This window comes from Sus scrofa, chromosome 13, assembly GCF_054392235.1.
Source record: "Sus scrofa isolate SSC_HxYL_T2T_F1_AM1 chromosome 13, Sscrofa_HxYL_maternal_Yorkshire_Landrace_v2.0, whole genome shotgun sequence".
Lineage (NCBI taxonomy): Eukaryota > Metazoa > Chordata > Mammalia > Artiodactyla > Suidae > Sus > Sus scrofa.
In genome coordinates this window covers 174,235,200-174,256,858 of record NC_139395.1, presented here as the reverse complement: position 1 = coordinate 174,256,858, position 21,659 = coordinate 174,235,200, and the positions used below count along the sequence as shown (strand labels likewise).

General features: G+C 38.8%; 1 long non-coding RNA gene across 3 annotated transcripts in view; it reads right to left on the bottom strand.

Moving 5' to 3' along the window:
* Positions 1-21,659, bottom strand: part of LOC110256225 (uncharacterized) — a 686,264-nt gene that overhangs the window by 531,534 nt on the left and 133,071 nt on the right. The window contains exon 3 of one of the 3 annotated variants that reach the window (XR_014824955.1): positions 7,226-7,416. The exons of the other annotated variants lie outside the window; for them this stretch is intronic. This is a non-coding gene — a long non-coding RNA (uncharacterized LOC110256225). The remainder of the gene's footprint in view (positions 1-7,225; positions 7,417-21,659) is intronic. 3 annotated transcript variants of the gene reach the window in all.

Sequence of the window (21,659 nt, the reverse complement as noted above, 5' to 3'; positions counted from 1 at the left end):
GCAGGTGTGGGGGAAGGGAGGGCAGCGGGGAGGTTTGAGGGAGTGAGTGAACTGACTAGGCAAGTATTTTTCCACATGTATTATGTACACCAGATTCCAAGATCTTAGAATTCCAAATGTTAAGAATTATCCATTCTGCATTTCAGCTGTGATCAGAAGAAACCAAGGTTTAACATGAACAGGATAAGGAAGCAGATAACAAAGGGCTTATAGAGATAAGAATAAACTATGTTAATTCTTTCCTTGCTATCCTACAGTATTATCCAGCTCCTGCCTATACTCAATTAAAACTTCACTGTCAAGTGTTCTCTCTACTCGCTTAATCTAATGGCCATTTTTAACATTTTGCTTTTTATTTTCCCTTTTACTGAATCCAATGTAGAGTCACAGAGACATGAGAATGCAAGGACAATCATTAGTTATTTCATTTAGAAGATACTACCTATCTTATTCATTTTCAGTGAAAGAATAGAGTACATACACTGTCTTAGTCATATAGTTAATCAAGATTCTGTTTGCATCCTCAAACAAAATACCCCATTACCATAGCTTATATTAAATTTAAATAAACCACAAGCATATTCTAACCTACAAACCCTGCATAAACATTACAATTACAAAAAAAAAAAAAAAAAAAGAGCATGTAATTACTGAGGGGTTTTTCTTGGTTTTTTTTTTTTAGCTTACAGCTACAATGACCAAAATGTTTTCAGCTTGCTAATGCGCTCTACATCATGGTCATTAGTTTATGCTTAGTTTTATCCAAAGGTATTTCTCGTCATCATAACATGGGAAAAATTGAACTTACTTAACAGAAGCTAACACCATAGAACTTTTGGCTATTTGACTATCAATAATTAGCTTGTTAAGTACTTAGGATTGTTGGAGTTGCCACTGTGGCTCAGCAGGTTACAACCCTACTAGGATACAGGAGGATGCAGACCCCATCCCTGGCCTCACTCTGTGGGTTAATGATCTGGTGTTTGCCTTGAGCTGTGGTATAGGTGGCAGACATGGCTCAGATCTCACGTTGCTCTGGCTGTAGTAGAGGCTGGCAGGTGCAGCTCCGAATTGACCCCTAGCCTGGAAGCTTTCATATGCCACAGGTGTGACCCTAAAAAAAACCCAAATGAACAAAAAAGTAGTTAGGATTGTTAACAATGCTGAGATGGTTTAAGAAAGGGTAAGAAATTGCACGCCAGCTCCATTCATTTTGAAAGCTTTCAGCACTGGGTTACACAATGGAAAAATCTCAAGGACATTCCCTGTGTCTCTGTGTTTGTAACGATTACATGAAAGCAAAGCACAACTCCAAGAAATGAAACACACTCAAATCCTTTGGAGTTAAAACACTGGGTATGTGGACTAGATTCCCTACTGGTACTTTCACGAAAGGGCTTTAAGATCAGGACAGGAGATTTGCTACTTTATGAAGAAAATCTTGATCATATAGATGAGCCAAAATAGGGAGTTAGTTTTAGATGCCAATAAATGGATTAACATGATAATTCAAATTCATAACCCTGAAAGTGTACAATATTTATTCTAATTGGAGGTAATGTGAACATTCCATAAATAAAAATGTTAGGCTTTTTTTATCACCCTATTTGAATTCCACTTAGGATTCACCACAAACTACTCAGCCATGGCCTATGAAGACCCCCATGGTCAGGATCCTATCTATCTATCTTTGTAACTTCACCCCTCCCCAAACATCCTGCATTTCAGTTACTTTAAATCACTTGGTATTAAAGATGCCTAATGCTAATTCTCATTTAGCAAAAATTCTTTTTCTACAGAGAATTTCTTTCCCCACCTTTCTTTCTTACAGAGTAAGAAATGTGTGAATGTTTCCCTCAGCTTCTAAATACCACAAGGCACTTTCTTTTTCTTGTTGCATTCTATTCATACACGTATTATAGTCTCTACCTCATTTCTCTCTCCCTCTCTCCAGCTTTTGCATCCCTCCAGGGAAAGGAACATATTATAAAAACATTAACTGCCCTAATAGCAGTATTTTATCTGAAACATAGAAGCTGTAGTCAATAATGTAAAAGAAACAAAGAGACAGAGGGAGAGAGGGAAGGAAAGAAGGAAGCAAAGAAATACTTTAAGCTTTAAATATGACCCAAAAAAAAATCCAGAACATAAATTTTCAACTAGAAAGCTCATAATACTATCTTTTAGAAGAGCAAAGAGTCCTTAAATATTTAAATATAGTGATATAATAAAGAAGATATTTTGTACATAATGTACAGGCTTATATAAAATCAATGTAAAAATATAGCAACCTTCATTTTGGTCTCATTATTTTTACTTTTCCTTTCTCCAGTGAGGCTTTATTTTCTGTTCTGTTTCATTTCCTGTTCAGGATTTTTTATCTTCTCTGTCACTTTATTTTTTTACTCAACTTGTTTCTTAAAATCTTTTTCTCTGTTCAGTGATGGCAACTGATATGGGCTTTGGATGTCATGGTGTGAAATATTTAGGTAAAGCAATATAAAAAATTATCTTTATTACTATTAAATTTTGTAGATTGAGAATTAGAGTTGCTGACATATAAAAATTATACGTGTTGGTGTCATGCCAATACCATTTCTATTATCTGAGACAGAATCAAGGATTCCTTAAAATCTGGACAGAGTTCAGACATGCCCAGGGCTCAAATAACTTATTCTATGACAGTAATATTGTGCTTATGAGTCATAAATTACTTCACATGTAAGATCCATTTGATTCTTTATCTTTCAGGGCAGGGAAACTCAGACTCAGAAGATAAAAAATGGTCCCATAATTACTTATCTAGTAAGTTGCCAAGTTAAAGCTTAAAACTTGTCTGACTTCAATTCTTTTTTTTTTTAATTATCTTCTTGTACATGCTTGTTCTCTGGCCCCCTCTCACCATGCCCACTGCCACCACTACCACCACCCCCCGCCATGAAGAGTGATATTCTGAGTACTGGCTGATGATGTGCCCCTTAAACTTTGCTGCTACATCACATATAAGCACATTTTCATGCCTACAAAGAGGCCAATGTTCCAGAAGTACAGGTTGAAGTCTAGGTGTCCTCTGGATGTCTCTGTGAGACCCAAGGACTGGGATGATCTCCTAACTAAAATTCATTTCAGCATTTGCTGAGTTTAAGTAAATTAGCATGAATTAAAGTTCACTGCAGTTGTCATTAACATTGTTCACTAAATGTTTTTATTTTTTTATTTTTTTTTATTTTTTCTTTTTATTTATTTATTTTTTTTTTTGTCTTTTTGTCTTTTGTTGTTGTTGTTGTTGCTATTTCTTGGGCCGCTCCCGCGGCATATGGAGGTTCCCAGGCCAGGGGTTGAATCGGAGCTGTAGCCACCGGCCTACGCCAGAGCCACAGCAACACGGGATCCGAGCCGCGTCTGCAACCTACACCACAGCTCAAGGCAACGCCGGATTGTTAACCCACTGAGCAAGGGCAGGGACCGAACCCTCAACCTCAAGGTTCCTAGTCGGATTCGTTAACCACTGCGCCACGACGGGAACTCCCACTAGGTGTTTTTAGATCTTCTTCTGGGAAATGTTGGTAGAGTTACACCCCTACCCTTGAAGTTAGGTATAGGCATGTAAATAACTTTGGCCAATTAAATGTGGCAAAAGTAATGTGTGTTACTTCCAAGAATAAGTTCCAAGAATCAGTGCATGATCTGTGCCCTGCCTTGGTTTCTTTCTTTTTTGACATGACAATCTGCTAGTATGGACAGGTAGCCTCTCCTATCCTGTTTCCTGATGGAAGATGATGAGAATATCTTCCCTTGACCCTCCCTGATACAAAAACCAACCTACAATGGGCAGGTAACGTAAGAAAACATTTAAAACTTCTAAAATTCTAGAGTCGTTATCAAGCGTAACTTAGATAACTTAGCCTATCTGAATTTTATTTTTTAAATTAATTTTATTACAGTTGATTTACAACATTCCAACAATTTCTGCTTTACAGCAAAGTGACCCAATTATACATACATGTATATATATTACTTTTCTGATATTATTTTCCATCATGTTCTATCACAAGTGACTGGATATAGTTCCCTGTCTTATACAACAGGACCTCATTTCTTATCCATTCTAAATGTAGTAGTTTGCATCTACTAGCCTCAAACTCCCAGTCCATCCCACTCCCTCCCCTCTTCCCCTTGGAAACCACAAGTCTGTTCTCTATGTTCACTAGTTAGTTTGTTCCTTTTGGGGTGATAGGTTAATTTGTGCCATATTTTAGATTCAAGATATAAGTGATATCATATGGTATTTGTCTTTCTCTTTCTGACTTACTTCACTTGGAATGAGAACTTCTAGTTTCATTCATGTTGATGCAAATGACATTATTTTGCTCCTTTTATGGCTAAGTAGTATTCCATTGTGTATATATACCACATCTTCTTAATCCATTCAACTGTCAATGGACACTTAGGTTGTTTCCATGTTTCGGCTGTCGTGAATAGTGCTGCTATGAATATTGAGGTACATGTATCTTTTTCAATTAAGTCATGTTCAGAAATATGCTCAGGAGTAGCATTGCTGGATCATAATGGTAGTTGTATATTTAGTTTTCTGAGGGACCTCCATACTGTTTTCCAGAGTGGTTGTACCAATTTACATTCCTACCAACAGTGTAGGAGGATTCCCTTTTCTCCACATCCTCTCCAGCATTTATTATTTGTAGATTTATCAATGATAGCCATTCTAATTGGTGTGAAGTGGTACCTCATTGTAGCTTTGATTTACACTTCTCTAATAATTAGTAATGTTGAGAATTTTTTTATGTGCCTGTTGGCCACCTGTATGTTGCAGAAATGTCTATTTAGGTCTTCTGCTCATTTTTTGATTGGGTTGTTTGGTTTTGTTTTGTAGTTGTTTTGCTGTTGAGTTGTATGCATTCTTTATGTATTTTGGAGAGTAAGCACTTCTTGGTTGTGTCATTCACAAAGATTTTTTCCCATTCCACAGGTTGTCTTTTCATTTTTTAATTGCTTCCTTTGCTGTGCAAAAGCTTCTAAGTTTGATTATGTGCCATGGGAGACAACCATTTAAAATCTATGGGATGCCACAAAAGCACTTCCTTGAGAGAAGTTCATAGTGATACAGGCCTTCCTCAAAAACTATTAAAAATACCAAAACAACAACTTAACCTACTACCTAAAATAATTACAAAAAAAAAAAAAAAGAACACACAAAACCTAAAGTCAGCAGAAGGAAGGAAATCTTAAAGATCAGAGAGGAAATCAATAAAATAGAGACTCAAAAAACAATAGAAGAAAATCAATAAAACAAAGAGCTGGTTCTTTGAAAGGGCAAACAAAACTGAAAAACCTCTGACCAGACTCACCAAGAAAAAGAGAGAGAGGACCCAAATAACGAAATAAGAAATGAAAAAGGAGAAGTCTCAACGGATATTGCAGAAATACAAAGAAAAAAAAAAAGAGAGAGCAGGAAAGAAATACTATGAACAATTATGTGCCAACAAATTTGATAACCTGGAAGAAATTGACAGCTTTCTAGATACTTAGAGCCCACCAAAACTGAATCAAAAAGAAATAGATTATTTGAACAGTTCCAATGACGAGAAATGAAATTTAATATATAATAAAAACAGTCCTTACAAACAAAAGTCCAGGATCAGATGACTTCAAAGAGGAATTCCACCAAACATACAAGGAAGAACTTCTACCCATCCTTCTTAAACTTTTCAAAAAGTTGAAGAAGAAGGAAAACTCTCAAAGACATTCTATGAAGCCACCATCATCCCCATACCAAAACCAAAGATACTACCAAAAAAGAAAAATATAGGCCAATGTCTTTGATGATGTAAATGTAAAAATTCTCAAAAAAAAATTTAGCCAAATGAATCCAACAACATATAAAAAATATCATACACCACAACCAAGTGGGATTCATTGCAGGTTCAAAAGGATGATTCAACGTATGCAAATCCATCAATGTCATACACCACATTAACAAAAGAAAAGTCAAAAACCACATGATTATCTCAATAGAAGCATAAATGACATTTGACAATATCCATCATCCATTCATGATTAAAAATTCTTACCAAAGTAAGTATAGAGGGAACATACCTTAACATAATCAAAGCCATTTATGACAAACCCACAGCAAATATAATACTCAGTGGAGAAAAGCTGAAGCCCTTCTGCGAAAATCTGGAACAAGACAAGGACATCCACTCTTACCACTGTTATTCAACATAATATTGGAAGTCCTCACCACAGCAATCAGAAAAACAAAAGAACTAAAAGGTATCCAAATTGGAAGAGAAGAGGTAAAACTGTCACTATATGCAGCTGATATGATACTAATAGAGAGAACCCTAAGGACCCCCACAAAAACTACTGGAACTGATCAATTAATTCAGCAAAGAGGCAGGATACAAGATTAACATTCAGAAATTGCCAGCATTCTGTATACTAACAATGAAATATTAGAAAAAGGAATATAAAATACAATACTTTTTATAATCACACCCCAAAAATTAAATACCTAGGAATAAAACTGACCAAGGAGGTTAAATTTTTATATTCTGAGAACTATGAAACATTAATAGAGGAAATTAAAGAGGATACAAAGAAATCAAAAGATATTGCATGCTCCTGTACTGGAAGAATTAATATTGTTAAAATGGCCATACCACCCAAACAATCTACAGATTTAATGCAATCACTATCAAATTACCCATGACATTTTTCACAGAACTAGAACAAACAATCCAAAAATTTATATAGAGGCATAAAAGATACAGAATTGCCAAAGCGGTTCTGAGGGAAAAAAACAAGTAGAAGGCATAACTCTCTTAGGCTTCAGACAATATTACAAAGCTACAGTAATCAAGATAGTGTGGTACTGGTAAAAAATCAGATATATGGACCAATGAAAGAATAGAGAGCCCAGAAATAAAGCCAGACACCTACGGTCAATTAATCTTTGACAAAGGAGGCGAGAATATAAAATGGGAAAAAGACAAGTGGTGCTGGGAAAACTGGACAGCTGCATGTAAATCAGTGAAACTGGAACACACCCTTACACCATGCACAAAAATAAACTCAAAATGGCTTAAAGACTTAAACATAAGACAAGACACCACATAACTCCTAGAAGAGAACATAGGCAAAATATTTTCTGACATTAACTGTACAAATGTTTTCTTAGGTCAGTCTTCCAAGGAACACTTACTTTAAATATGTTATTCCAATTCAGCAGTAATGCTCAATGCCATAGGTCAATGGAGTCTTTTTGAAGCTCTTAATAAGAGCATTACTTCAAAGGCTTGTTGGCAGCTTATTACTAATAAGTTTTCAACCAGCATTTCAGTCTATGACACTGAAAAATAAACCAGTGGAAGAAAGAATTCCATGAAGAATCATCTGTGTAAGGAGATATAAGAGCAGGGATAAGAATAGCTACATATATGAGAACCTTTAATTTCATGCTCCCACCCCACCTCCCCCTGTCTCAGCTACCTCCAAAGTTCCCAATTTCAAGACTAATTCCCCCTACTGAGACAAGCTGGGTAATCCTTCCTTTAGAGACTTCAGACAGTGCTAATCTTAGCAAACTCTGTAAAGGTGAAAAGTAGTTGAGACATAATCTGCCATTGTACCTTGACTCTCCTCTAGCCTAAGGGATTGGGTGCTTCGTTTCACAGATTTCAGGGTCTCTTTGGGCTTCCATAGTCTCAACCAGAAGCCCCAGGCAAAAAGATGCCTGTGGTGAATAATTTGAAGGTTCATTAATAGATCAAGAAATTTCCAATTCTGTACATGACGATCATTCAGATCCAGCAACATCAGACAAATCTTGGCCACACATGGCTGGCAAGGTTTCCTATCAAAGTCATGAAGGCTGTTTGAGCAAAGCTAAGGGTAGAGTTTGCCCCAAATCTGTATTTTTAACTTGCTATCTGTATTAAATTTTCACTTGGAATTTACCCTAAAGAGGCATGTTTGAATTTGCAAAGATGAAATTTGAGTAAATGAGGACTGGACACCAAGATATGCATTTATTTCTCCCAATTCAATTTAAACAAAGATTCATCCAAACACTACCACAGTAGGTATGGCTATCATCACAATCAATATTGGATTATCACACCTAGTGGAAATTGTAACTTGTTATACTCAACTTCAGAATGGTCCCTGTCCTTTGATCTCTAGTTAATTTTTTTCTCCAGTTCAGAAATGTAGAGCTAAGAGTTTGTACCATAAACAACAAAAAAATGCAATTTAGTAAGAAGAAACAAAAATCTTTAAAACCTATTAAATGGAATAAATTTGTACAATGCAAACCTGGCAAAATTTTTCCATTTCTGACAATAATATGAATATGAAATTATAGATGATTTTAGTAAAGTATGTCTATATTTTTACCTAATTTTATGACCAACAATACTTGTTAACAGCTAATGGCTTAGATATGATGGCATACTCTAACACTTTTTCTTATCATTAGCCCTTTTGTACAAGTAACAACCAAAAAAAAAAAAAAAAAGATAGTAAACAGACGAACTTTTCCTGGGAAGATATATTTTAGCAGCATATTTTAAAAACTCCATTTTTAGATTTGGATAGTTTTAAAATTCTAACTCTATTAATCAGTGCACAAATTTGAACATTTTACATAGCTTTTTTTTTTTTTTTTTTTGTCTTTTGTCTTTTAGGGCCACACCCGTGGCATATGGAGCATGCCAGGCTAAGGGTCCAATCGGAAGTGTAGCCACCAGCCTACCCCAGAGCCACAGCAATGCGACATCCGAGCCGCCTCTGCAATCTACACCACAGTTCATGGCATCACTGGATCTTTAACCCATTGAGCGAGACCAGGGATTGAACCAGCATCCTCATGGATGCTAGTCAGGTTCACTAACCACCGAGCCACGACGGGAACTCCTGACATTTTACATAGCTTTTAAATACTGCCATAGGTTTTCTTTTTTAATAATGATTTTTATTTTTTCCATTATAGCTGGTTTACAGTATTCTGTCAATTTTCTACTGTACAGCAAGGTGACCCAGTTATCCATACATGTATACAATCTTTTTTCTCCCATTATCATGCTCCATCATAAATGACTAGAAATAGTTCCCAGTGCTATAGAGCAGGACATCATTGATTATCCATTCCAAAGGCAATAGTTTGCATCTATTAACCCCGAATTTCCAATCCATCCCACTCCCTCACCCTCCCCCTTGGCAACCACAAAAATGTATTCTATGGAAAATTACATTAACTATGATTACATACCAATTAAATAAAAGTCAAAATAACATTCACATTTGAAGCAATTATATAAATTCTAAAATTCTCAGGGATGGAGTATAATTGATAAAAAGGCAAAATGAAGACATAAAGGTAAGCAAACTCACAGGAATAACTTAAACTACCTTTTAGGTACACTGTCACTTTCTAAGTCATTTGAGATATACTATTTTCAAACTCTTGGAGAAAAGAAAGCAAAGAAAACCACATTCATCATCCCTTCCAGGAAGTAGATCTGCAGATTCTCTTTGCTTGTGGCTACATCAGTTCGGCAACAGCTAGGTCTGTGGGTGGTGCCACACATCAGGTCTGCCAGTTTCCAAGGAGGAAATCTAGGCCTCCTGAAGTGTTACAATACCTCCTGGCTCTGTAGGGGGTCTGTGGTTCCCCTCTATGAGTTGGTTGGGATGGAGAACAGTAGGGTACATGCAGAATGGGGGAAGCACCTGAGAACACTTGCCTTACATCTGTGGAGACCACCAGTGTGGTCTTATGTGATAAGACTAATTCTGAAGGGAAGAGGAGCAGCCATGCTCCCCATTAATTCCAGCATCTGCAGCCCTCCAAACAGCTGCTACTCTGGGTTTAGCACAGAAGAAAAACAAAAGAGAAGTGGGACACTCTGCAGTGGTTTGGCTGCTGAGAATTAAGCAGAGAGTAAGGAAAGCCATCTAGGAAAGAGCTAAAGTCTTCTCTGCACATGCCCTGTAGTGTTCAGCATAGGCCGTCATGCTGCTCTGCCACACCACTGTGTACCACAAAGGATGACTACTTGCTTATCCTCCAAATCCTCTGCAGTCTGGGATACTTTCAAGGCACCTGTCCCTCCTGTGGTGATACTGCAATCCAAACTTGCAGGGTGTCTCTGCTCCCCTGGCTTGTACAATCCAAGGACATAGCCCCCTTTGGTCATCAATATAGTGGTGAGAGAGAGCAGGAGAGTCCCACCCCAGTCCCAGGGACAATAAGTGATACATGTCACTGCTGCTCATGTTTCACTGGCCACCTCTAGTCACTGCCTAAGTTCAAAGGGTACGGGATTGCAGTCTCTGTGTGCCTAGAAGTAGAAGTAGATGAATGTTAGAGCCAGGTGCCCTTATCCTCTAAAGCCCTAAAATTAATTTCTTGGTATATATAACCTCAGCTTTCCCAGAAAATGCACCTGCCCATTCTCTGATGTCCAGTTGTCTTTATTCTCAAGTCTGGATTCTAGTCTCCCTTCTAAAGAAGAGAGAAAGAGAGAGGAGGGAAATACATAATGTGTGTTTACCCTGTGGAGTTTGAGAGCAGAGAATTGGTTTGCTTTAAAGCATAAAACCTAGAAAAAACAAAAGTAACCAAAAATACATCACAGGCGAGGGTTTTAAGCAGATATGCTCCCTCTCCACCCTAATAGTATAATGTCTGGAAGGAGGCGTTGACTTATGTCTCCCTAGGCTTTGCCTTTCTGCCTCTTTCTTTTTGACTGACTTTTCTGATTTGGGTCTGGTTCCTGATCATCTATTCTGGTGGAATGGAGGGAGAGGGAGAGGATAAGCAGAGAGAGAGAGAAAGGAAAGGAAAGGAAGGAAGGGAGGGAAGGAGAGGGAGGGGAGAGAGGAGGGGAGGGAGGAGGGAAGGGAGGGAAGAAAGAAAAAAGAAATTAGCTTGTGAGATTATAAAGTTCCTTCAACAACATCAATTCATATGAGCTTCAAAACAATACCTAGAAGAATATATATATTTACCTCCAAGTTACCAGTGAAGAAACTAAAACTCAGAAAGATATAAAAAGTAAATTTAGGGAAGAAGCAGATTATACATCTTCATCAGGGGCAGTTTCCACTTATTTCAGGGCCTTTGGAAACCCAAAGACAAAACCACTTTTTAACACATGCCTCATCTCTTCTGAATGTCACTTGTCACTTGCCTTTTATCACAATGGTTATTTTAATTTTTGACAATATCCAGACTTGCTTTAAGAGGATTGCTTTGTGGTCCTTAGTTTCCTCACCTGCCTCTTATCCATTAAAACTAAACCTGGGAGCTCAAGCTGTCTGACCTTATTTTTGATCATAGACACAGCATCTTCAAGAGTCCCCAAGTCTCCTCTTCTGGCCCTTCCATCCAGCTCATGCCTTAAGGGCACCCAACTTCTCTTGCCCCAGCTCCCCACAAATGGGGCTCCAGTTCAAATCAGCTCACTCCATGGTGGTTTGTCCTGCACCTTGAGTAAAACCTTGGTGATCACAGCAAGCATGGTGGAAGGAGTAGAAGCTTTCCCTGAGGTCTGTGGGCTCATCAGCACAATGATGAATGCTCCCTTCAGCCCAGAAACTAAAAGCCAGGCTTTTAAAGCAGAGAGGCAAAGAATCCTACTTGCCAAGCTACTTAGAAGAATGTAAATGCCAGCAGCCTAAGTTGCCAGCAGCACTTCTGGAAGGTATGGGACTTGAAGAACAAGGCTGCAGGATCCTGGTCTCCCAGAGATGGAGCCATGGCAGGCCCAGGGGTCTGTGAGAGGAAGGGAGGGAAAAGGAATGTGTATTCCAATGGCAGGTTTGAGAAGAAGCAGTTATTTTTCCCCAAAACCACCTGCGAGACTCTCAAATTGTGTGTGTCTGAGAAAGAAAAGGGCGAGACAGAGAGAAAAGTGAATTACTGGAAAAAGCAGGTATCTCTATTGAGAGTTGTGAGGGCCACAAAAAGACTGTCTACTAGTCTGTTAGTCTTGGCCACTGCATATCTGTGAATCTGGCCGCCGTCAGGGTTTCTGTTTCCCAAAAACATGGCAAGGGTTTAACCTGAAATGTAGACGATGGATGGACAGCTCTGGTGTGATCTAAGTCAAAGGAAACCATGTGTTGTGTTCCTGATGTAGGTCCCTCAGTACACGAGGTCGCTCTGGTGACATTGTGACTAGTTTGGCCCTTGCTTACAGACTGCCTTTAGCTCATGGAAGACTCTAGTGAAACATGCCTCAAACTGGAAAGGAACCTCTCGGGAGGCAGGTCCATCCAAGTTTCTTGTCTCTCTTGATTGCAGCTGAGTAGTGTTCCAAAGTTTAGGTGGCAGATGAGAATCTTTTCAAGGACAAGGGAGGGTTTTTTTGGTTTTTGTTTTTTTGTTTTTTTGTGTTTTTGTGTGTGTGTGTGTGTGTGTGTGTGTGTTTTTTTTTTTTTTTTTGCGAAGAACTTTTCCTGTGCAATAGATGGCAGATTTTCTGCCTGGAGCCATATCACTTCCTCTCAGCTACTAAGTATCCTGCAAGAAATATCACCTCTCATCCTCACACTCATGGGAGTTGTCTGGTTTAGGAATGTCTTTGGTTGCAAGCAAGAGAAAACTTACTTTACAGCAGCTCCAAGAGACACAGATGTACTTTTCTCACATAATGAGATTTAGGATTTAGAGGCAGCTGACATGGTTTTAGGAGCTCAATGACATCAGAGCTACCACCTCTGGAATTCCCTTACATTTACCCTTACACTTGTCTATTTTATGGTCACAAATATTTGCTAACTAGTGGAAAAATGGATAAAGAAGTTGTGATATATACATGTATATACAATATAATATTCAGCCCTAAAAAGGAAGGAAATATTGCCATTTGCAACAAAATAGATGAACCTGGGGGACATTAAGATAAGTGAAGTAATCCAGACACAGGAAACTACTGCATGATCTTACCTATATGTATAATCTACATAGAAGCAGAGAGTAGAATGGTGTGTACCAGGGGCAGGAAGTGGGGTGGGGTGGCCAGGGAGACATTGGTCAAAGAGTACAAATGTGTAGTTACGTAGGACGAGCAAGTCTACAGATCTAATGTCCAGCATGATGACTATAGCTAATGAGAGTGTAATATACCCTGTAAGTTTGCTAAGAGGATATATTTCAGGTGCTCTGACAACAAAATATAATTATAGCTACTGTGTAAGGAGATGGATATGTTAATCAACTTGACTGTATTAATCACTTCACTATGTATATGTATATCAAAACATCATGATATGCACCTTAAATATGTACTTTTTTAAAAAGATGACTGTTGCATTATTGGGCATTACACACATATTCAAAGTAGGAGAAGGTGGGATGGGCAGTGTCCCCTGTGAAAATCTGTATTTATCAGCAGCTCCACTGGAATTCCCATCAGACCTCTCTGTGTGTCCCTCTCATCATATCTCCATCATCCCACCATACCTGGCATGTAAAGGAGCCTAGGGAGGTGAGAATCTAGCTGCTAGCCTGAACAAAATTAGGCTTCTGTCAACTACAAAGAGGGAACAGTTACTGGGGAAGCAACTAAAATTATCTGCCACATCCTGTGCATAGCACTGATCAAATTGCATTGAAATGTTCTGTTTCTGTCTGTCTCTCCCTCCCACCAGAATTAATGGCACTTGGCAGACAGAGGCACCCAGTCATTCTTGTATTCCCAGCACATGGCACATCGCCTGGCACAAAACAGACTTAATAAACATAACTCAAGCTTGAAAAAATATTGGCTGAACCAAACTCCAAATATTATAGAGGCAAAAGAATTGCATTTAGATTCATTTTCGCATGCATTTATTTCGTTAAAAACAACAAGATATATTGATATAAGATGAGACTTCTGTTATCCAAAAGACAGGCACTTCAAGAAATGAGTATATGATTCCACTTAAATGTATACAGTTTCTAACAGAAATATAATGGGGAAGGTAATTATAATAATAGCCATCACAATGGAAAATCTCATATTCTATATATGTTATCTTTAATCCTGATAATATTTACAAAGTAGGTATACTTGCCTCATTTTAGAGATGCTGGGAAAGTGGTACATCTAAGAGCTATAAATAGTGAACCAGAGTGTGAATCCAAGTATATCTTTCTTCACTGTCCATATTTTTATATTTTTAAATAAAAGCATATTTGATTTACAATGTTGTGCCAATTTCTTCTGTACAGCAAAGTGACCTAGTCATACATATATATGCCTTCCCTTTCTTATATTATCTTCCATCATGGTCTATCCCAAGAGACTAGATATAGGTCCCTGTGCTCTTCAGTAGGGTCTTGTTATTTATCCATTCTAAATGTAATAGTTTGCTTCTATGAACTCCAAACTCCCAGTACATCCCACTCCCTCCCCCTCTCCCCTTTGGCAATCATAAGTCTGTTCTCCATGTCTGTGAGTCTGTTTCTATTTTGTAGATAGTTTCATTTGTGCCATACTTTAGATTCCAGATAAAAGTGATATAATATGATATTTGTCTTTCTCTTTCTGAATTACTTCACTTAGTATGAGAAACTCTAGGTCCATCCACATTGCCCCAAATGGCATTATTCTGTTCTTTTTTTTATATGGCTTAGTAGTATTCCATTGTATATATGTACCATATCTTCTTAAGCCATTCATCCATTGATGGATACTTAGGTTGTTTCCTTGTCTTGGCCTTTGTGAATAGTGGTGCAATGAACATACAGGTGAATGAATCTTTTTGAATTATAGTTGTGTCCAGATATATGCCCAGGAAGAGGATTGTCAGATCATATGGTAGTTTTATTTTTAGCTTTCTTTATTGTTGTTGTTGGTTTTTAGGGCCATACCCATGGCTTATGGACATTCCAAGGTTAGGGTCTGAATCAGAGCTGCAGCTGCTGGCCTATGCCACAGCTACAGAAACATGGGATCTGAGCCGCATCTGTGACCTACACCACAGCTCAGGGCAATGCCAAATCCTTAACCCACTGAGGGGGCCAGGGATCAAATCTGCAACCTCATGGATGCTATTCAGGGAGTTACCACTGAGCTACAATGGGAACTCCTATTTTTAAGTTTCTGAGGAATGTCCACACTGTTTTCTGTAGTGGTTGTACCAGCTTACATCCCCACCAATGGTGTAGGAGGGTTCCCTTTTCTCCACACCCTCTCCAAAATTTGTTATTTGTAGACTTATTAATAATAGCCACTCTGATCAGTGTGAGATAGCACCTCATTGAAGTTTTGAGTTGCATTTTTCTAATAATTATTCACTGTCCATCTTCTCTCTTGTATGAGGGTTTCCAGCACCCTCACTTTCTCAAAGGAAACACTAGTGCTGAGAGGTCACCTAGGGACTTCAACTAGATATGGGGCTTCCTGTCTCTAAGGACTTCCCCCAATTTTACTCTCTGCTTCCCTCAATACTTCACTAAGCAGAAAGAGCAGTGGGCTAGTGATGTTGCTGAGCAAGAGGAAAAGCTTATTTTTTCCAGTCTCCATGAAAAACCTATAGAGAAAAAGAAGGATCCAGAAGGGGGAAGGTCTCTCTGGAGTCAGCTCCATGCAGCATGTAAACCTAGACCTACATATAGGAGGAGAAACTTCTACTGACTCTTCAATCAGGCAGCAATCTGATGCCATTAGGCTGACCATGAGAAATAGTTGAGGCATGTGTATGTGGCTTTGGACAACTAGACCAAGCATGTTATAAATTTCCTTCAACTCAGATGAGAAAGTGGAAACAAGGATGAAATGGCTACATTTTGGCTTAAGGCTTTAGGTTTCCCACAATGGTCCACAAGTGACTGCAGCCGCCTGGCCACCACCTCTCTCTCTAATTGATTAATCAAGCTTTGTGCCAAGAGCTTGGAGCCAGGTATGCCTCTGTGGGGAAACGTGATATTTCAGTCCTGACTTACCTAAAAACCAATATCACAGCCTACAGTCTGTGCATGTGTCCAAAGTGTATCGGTTGCATTGCTCACAGCAAATATACAGATGAGGTTCTTCATCAAGAAATCAAAACCTCACTCAATAAAATCTACTCAGGCAATTCAAAAACAGTTTTCTCGGAGGACTGCAGAATGCCCAGAGGCTGTGAGACAAGCCCATCCGAGAAGTGTTCGTGGTATGCTGCATTCCCTTAAAACATCCACTTCTGAGAATATCTACAAAATAAGGGTGGAGTGCAGGCAGTGAAAAAAACCTCAGATAAGTCACAGCAAACCAAAACTGGCTTTTAAGGATCTGTAGTTCAGCAGCAAGATACACACTGAGGTCTTACAGTTCTTTGGAGGAAATAAGGGGATCCACCATTATACTGAAAAAATTATTCTGAGCTACTCAGGCACAGACAGACACTGTACGTTTTGAAGGGGTACACTGATCTGGGATTTAAAGCCAGAATTATAAGCTCAAAATGAGAGAAAAGATGAACTAGGGTTGTCATAAATAGAATCATTTAAATCTTCATATTTTTAACAATGTAACAATTATACATTTAAAAAAAATTTTTTTAATTGATGCCAAATGAATTTCACAGGAACCATGCATTTTGGTTTATGGGAACAAGTCTAACAATTGTTCAAATAAGAGCACAGAGTTTACAACTGGATAAACACTGGGAAAGAAAGAAAAGCCTATTGCACTGGGCTGGGAGCCTCACATGTGCTAAGTGTCCCTTGCAGCCTTAGTGGGCTCTCTGCTGAAATCTATGTAGCCAGGCATTCCCGGGGCTTCTGCCTGGGACCTCCAAGGCAATGGCATCTTATCATGGTTCCCCAGCTTGTTTTGTGGTCTGTAAGTCTCTCACAACCAACTCTAAACTGGAGGTAAACCCTGAAGTGGACCATCTGGGAAAAGAAGTAGTTACACTAAAATTCACCTATTAGAATCTCTGCCATCTGAAGCTCTTGGTTAGGGCCAAGGAAGAGCAAAGTGGAAGGCTGGGAGTAGAAGGCACAACCTTCTATTGGTTGCAAGTATTAGAATCAATATCATATAGGAGAAAAAATGACTGGTTTGGGGTTTCAGCATCCACTCCTGCCAAGGCTGCTAAAGGGCACATTTATTATTCAGAAAACCATGGCAGGTTTGGGGACTAGAGGACAGGGGCTGGCCCAGTAATGCCTGCAAGGGGAGAGCTTCCAGCCCACCCCTCCATCCCAGTGAAACCGCTACGAATGCAATGACAAAGGGGCTTAAGATGCTGCAGAAATCACAGAGAATCCTTGGGAAAAACAAACTTCTTAATGTCCTTTGAACTTTTTAACAGAAAAGTATTTGCTTTGGCAATCATTAAATGAGGGCATTAAGAAGAACAACTGGGCAATGTTTTATATGGATACATGTAACATAGAAATATCCTTGTTGTAGTAAGCTTGTTTTCCCTTGTTCACAGGTCATTTCAAATTAAGGACTAAATTAGCCTCTCAACTGAACATGAAAGGAAACCAATCAATTATAATGAAGTACTATATACTGCAACCTACTTTCATATGTTAAAACTGATCATAAATTAAAGAATAAAGACATATTAAGAATTACGGAAAAAGTATTAACTACAACCTTTACATGACACACTCTACACCTAACCCTGGGGGCACTAAACATCTGTTCCTGAGGTCCTTCCTCTGAAAACTCTAGCCCAAAACAATCAGCAGCAAGGGAGGCATCAGAGGAACCAAAGTGTTAGAAATGAAAATGAAAGCTTCCTGTGCAGTGGAAAACTGAGAAAGGAAAACCATGATATATCCTTTGCAGATCAGAATTCTCTTCCCGAATTCAAAATTACAGCAAATGGAATCAAATTTGGGTTATAATAACTCATATTTCTATAACTCCTACAGCATACAAAGAGCTTCTACATATGTGATCTCATTGAAACAGCAAGTCATTCCACTCTCCATAAACAGTTTCTAGAATGAGAAAACGCATATGTGAAACAGAAGATAGCTTGGTCGCAAGTAAGCCTCTTTTTACAGACAGTAGGTCAGCAGCAAAAGCACACCTTGGTGTATTAGGTCTGGGGTTCCAGGCAGACCCTGAGGCAGGACTCACTCATAAGCAGGGAAGCTGGACAGAGGAAGGGGAGCAGCCAAGCAAAGGTGGGATTTCAGGCAGAGTCAGGCTTCAGCCTGACCCCTAAAGGGAGCTCTGGAATACAAACTACACCTCAGAGTTGTCCCAACCAGAGGCATGAGGCCTGGGCTTTCACCTTCCTGCACATATACTCATGGGTCAAGGGTTCGGGAGGAATGGTGGGGACTGGGAACATCAATCCTGGGCATTTCTGACTGTCTGTACATACAAGGCTCCAGAAGGGAGTCACACTGAGAACTGTTAGAAGAAAACTCAACATGCAGAATAGGGAAGCTCACAGACATAGACAGAAAACAGGATTCCAGAGGATATGAGCTGAGCAATGACACAATGTACTCCTGTGGGTTTGGCTCTGAGGACAACAGACTTTGAAAAACAGGATACTAGGGCTGAGTTCAAAGTTTCATGCCAAAACTATTAAGATGTATGAAAAAAGTATGTCATAATATGAGTGAATGGCAGTAGGAAGAGAGGAACCAAGACCCAAAATGAATCCTTACTTTATGGATGCTGAAGGGTGGTTTAAAATATGAAATTCCACGGTGCAGATCTCTGGGCTCTGATAAAGTCAGCACTAAACTAATTCTGACTGGTACTGAGCAACCATGAGACTTTGGACAAGTCATTTCACATTGCTGATTTATATTTATTTTTTAATGGAGGGATAGGAGATTAGTTACAGTGATCATTTACATTTATTTGTACGTTTATACTGTGCTAGCTTCTAAAATTCACAGGACTTGCCTGCATGATCTCGCTATGCATTTGGTGTTAATTTCTGCATTTTATAGGTCACATAGCTTGTGAAAGACAGAGCCATATTTCAAAATCAAATATGTCTGCTTCTGAGACTGAGCATTAAACTTTTTCACTGCTGCTTCTCAGAGAGTCCATGTCATTTAGAGCTCTGGAATTCTTTTGTTTAACCCTGCACTCTATGAATTCACAAGGTGGCAAATATATGGAAAGAAGGACACAGAGTAAAGCAAGACACTCACAGACGAGGTACTGCCCCAATATTGCACAATTCCTGGGACACTGGTCACATCCGCGTACCCCATCCAGAATTTTACATAATTGAGATACTCCACAAAGTCCCAGGGAAGAAAGTTAAGATGACTCCTACTGTGTCAGTTCTTTCTGATATGCTTGACTAATATGTCTAATATGTTGGCATCCTAGTTGAATGGATTAGCTTCAAAGAAGAGAACTGAGATCTCAGGGCCTAATAACATCACTAAATGCTACCCTTTTGCTTAAAAAAAAAAAAGTAAAGGTTTTCTTTTCTATTGTATGTTATTCAGAAGTTGCTGGCTGGCTAAGTAATTCTTATCTTTCAAAACCATAGTTTTCCAAGTTCATGTGTGACTTCTCTCTTCAATAACAAAAGATTTCAACCCAACCTAAACATACACATCACCTTAAAAGCTTGTGCCATTTATAATGGGGGAAATGCTTTCTCTCTCTCTCTCTCTCTCTCTCTCTCTCTCTCTCTCTTTCTCTCTCTCTCTCACACACACACACACACACACACACATACACATACACACACACACATCTTGCAGGCAAAGGATCTATATTTTAAGCACTACCCAGGACTCTAGCCTAGATTAAAGGCCTGAAAATAGCATGAAATTGGAGTTCTACAGATATGCTTATCAGATAGAATTAACTTTATCAAAGCAGCTCAAAACATCCTGACATGAAGTTCTACTTTCACCAATGCTAGTACACACCTCTATTATAAAAATTATCAAGTTATCATTATCTGTTTACATGAACATATTAATAGTCCCTCTTGAAAGTAAAGCTCCTTGAGGGCAAAAGCCATGACTTAGGTCTCTCTGTGTTTATGGATCCTCACTCCAGGCCTGGTACATGACAGCTACTATTACAGAATGAATGGGCGTATAGGACTGAGCAGCACTGATCATGTTTGCCCACTTTCTTGAGTAGCAAAAGACAGCAGTCATGTGTAAAGAGTAAATCACACAGTTTTGTAGGCACCCACCAACACTATTCCATCCTGTGAAAAGAGGTGTCTTATCAGAAGTCTTAAATAAAATGTCAAGGCATGTGTATTAGGTAAGATCAGAAATGTATATTTTTGGAGCCCAGGCTATGCATATTCAAATTTGAACAAAGACTAGACATTTATCTATTTTAAGTGGTTTTCAGATTCCACGTACCCTCCTATAAATTATCCTCAACTCTCTCTTACCTCATGATGCACTCTCAGTTTTATTTCTTTAGCGTGGGGCATAGGTTAAACTGTAAATCCCTATGGATTACATTTAATGCTTTAATTATACTTATCAGTCATTTACACTTTAGTATGAATAAAAGTTTCTAGAGCAGAATTTTTATTAAAAGTCACTGAGAAGTGATTAATCAATAAAGTGAAAAAAGAACACATAACTTTTCAGAAGGCACATGTCACCTCCTCACTGACTTGCCTTGTCCTGGCCTTGGCTACACGCATGTGGTCTTCCCCTGAATTCACCTGTGAGCAGCAGAACCAAACCCCTCTCAGATGCAGGAGCTCTGACATAATTTCAATAGTTCTTTCAATAAGCCCTGTGCATAGGCTGCTGTGGCCTCCTGCTCAGTCTGCAGAATCACCCAAAAATCATTAGATTCAGGAGAGTAACTTAGCAAACCAAAATCTTAGAGAGCACAGACCACAGACACATGGCCTGGTCACAAGTCCTCAGTCGTGAGTCATGGAGGGAGTAAGTCACAAAACTTAGCAAGTTATGTAATGGTTTGGAGGCTGAGAATCATGAGATCAGGGTTTGCCACCAACTAGCTGTGCACATTTAAGACTCCATTAGCGTTTAAAAAAAAAAAAAAGGAGGGGGGAATGAGGCAAGAGATATTGAGAAATTGTATCGTCAAATAAAAGTGGGAAATTCTGCATTAAAACACAGGCAATTTTTTTTTCACTTTAGGACTCTTCAGGGATTATGAATATTTTAAGCTTCACTGTGAGGAGGAGAAATAGAGGTCCATGTTTCCCAAATATATTTGCTCTCTGAACCCTATTTTCAAATATCATTTCTCAGAACTACTGTTCTATGGACACAATTTAGGAACTGCTAGACTAAAAGCCTCCCCGAGCCCTTCCAAGCAGTAGTATTCTGAAATTTTACCCTATGAACCTCTTTTTCCTTTCCTCTAGTTGTAGTAAGGACCTCCTCTGAAGATTCTATATATCCAAACTGAAAACTTCAAAATACTGATTTTTTTGCACTGGTAGAAATTATAGCAGTAACAATAACTAACCATGATAACATAATTTTAGTTGTTATAACATAGGGTCAGGACTTGAGGGAGCTAGAGCATATCCTTCTGTCATCACACCTCCTTCAAGAAATCCTGAAAGCACCGGTGATGACAGTCTCCTCTAGAAAATCTCTGAGGGTTCTAACCTTTGAGCTTGTTTTTTAAAAAATGCTTAATGACACACTTGGAAAATAAATTCTAAGATTCCAGCACCATCATTCTGTTTAAGAA